Source organism: Cervus elaphus, chromosome 29 (assembly GCF_910594005.1).
Source record: "Cervus elaphus chromosome 29, mCerEla1.1, whole genome shotgun sequence".
In the NCBI taxonomy this organism is placed as follows: domain Eukaryota; kingdom Metazoa; phylum Chordata; class Mammalia; order Artiodactyla; family Cervidae; genus Cervus; species Cervus elaphus.
The window spans coordinates 11,484,301-11,486,072 of record NC_057843.1 but is presented as its reverse complement, the minus strand read 5'-3'; positions in this window follow the sequence as shown (position 1 = coordinate 11,486,072).

Genomic DNA, 1,772 nt, shown 5'->3' with positions numbered 1-1,772 from the left:
TTTTTCTATTCTCTTATTCAGTTGAATGTACTGATTTTCATTTTAGTTTCTGGTTGTGAAAAAACAGTCATTGAAAACTATATCTACACAACAACCTGCACAGATACTTAGAGCAGCTGTTGACCTAAAACAAATAGACTGCCACTTATCTTTCTAGCGAAAATGGGTTTATTCAAGATCAGCAAAGAATTACAGTTCAGGGTCTGCAGCCATATTGACCATGTTCAAGTCCTCAGCAAAAACATGGAGAGAACTCTTAAGGAGAGAAAGAGGAAGTTGGGAGGGCAATAGTAAACAGTCCTGCACTTAGCATTGGGTGAGTTGTGACTGTCTCTCATTGGCCGAGCTGTTGCTAGGTAAGAAAGTCCGCTTCTTTTTGGGCTCTGCTGTCTTCATAGGGCATGCACGAGAGCTCCCCCTTCTAATCTGGCGACTTTATTTAATAGTAATTTTGATTAGAAATTTGTTTCCAAAATAAATTTTAATTTGTCACACAAAAGTATATGAAAATTCTAAAATAATCTACACATTGATAGTGTCATTACTTTTTATTAAACCTTTTTTCCCATTTTATTTTGCCAAAGTATACTTAATTTTGGGCTTCCCTGATAGCTCAGTTGGTAATGAATCCACCTGCAATGCAGGAGACCCTGGTACAATTCTTGGGTCGAGAAGATCCACTGGAGGGGCTTCCCTTGTGGTTCAGCTGGTAAAGAATCCGGCTGCAATGTGAGAGACCTGGGTTGGGAAGATCCCTGGAGAAGGGAAAGGCTACCCACTCCAGTATTCTGGCCTGGAGAATTCCATGGACTGTATAGCTCATGGGGTCACAAAGTCAGACATGACTGAGCAACTTTCACATACTTTTTTTTACAGTGTTTCGGGTATATAGCAAAGTGATTCAGTTGTATATTTTTTTCAGATTCTTTTGCATTACAGACTACAAGACATTGAATATAGTTCCCTGTTGGTTATCTATTTTATATATAGGAGTATATATCTTTTACTCTATTTATTTATCCCCTTTCCTTTCCCCGTTGGTAAATATAAATCTGTATTCTGTGTAAATCTGTTTCTGTTTTTTAAATAAGTTCACTTGTTTCATTTTTAGGATTCCACATATAAGTGATATATTTTTTCCTTCTTTGACATAGTATGATAATCTCTAGGTCCACCCATGTTGCTGCCAATGGCATTATTTCAATTTTTTATGACTAATATTCATATATATGAATATATACCATAAAATATCTATATATACTTTATCCATTCATTTGTTGATGGACATTTATGTCGCTTCCATGTCTTCACTATTGTAAATAGTGCTGCAGTGACCACTAGGGTGCTTGTCTTTAAGTAGTTTTTGTCCTCTCTGGATATATGCCTAGGTGTGAGATTTCTGGATCGGGTGGTATATCTTTTTTTTTTTTTAAGAACTTCCATACTGTTCTCCATAATGACTGCACCAGTTTACATTCCCACCTATTGTAGGAGGGCTCCCATTTGTCCATACCCTCTCCAGAGAACATTGTTTTTGTTGAAGTTTTTGTTTTGCCATAAAATACGAATTTTATTTCACATCTCTTTTATAGGGGCACTAATCCCATTTGTGAGGGCTTCACCCTCTTGCAGTCGCCTTCCAAAGGCCCCACTTCCAGATACAAACACGTTGGGGATTAGGTGTCAACATATGACTTTCAGTGGAATGTTCACTTCCAATCCATAGCTACTGTAAAATGATGTTTACCACAGATTTTGTTAGATATGGACAC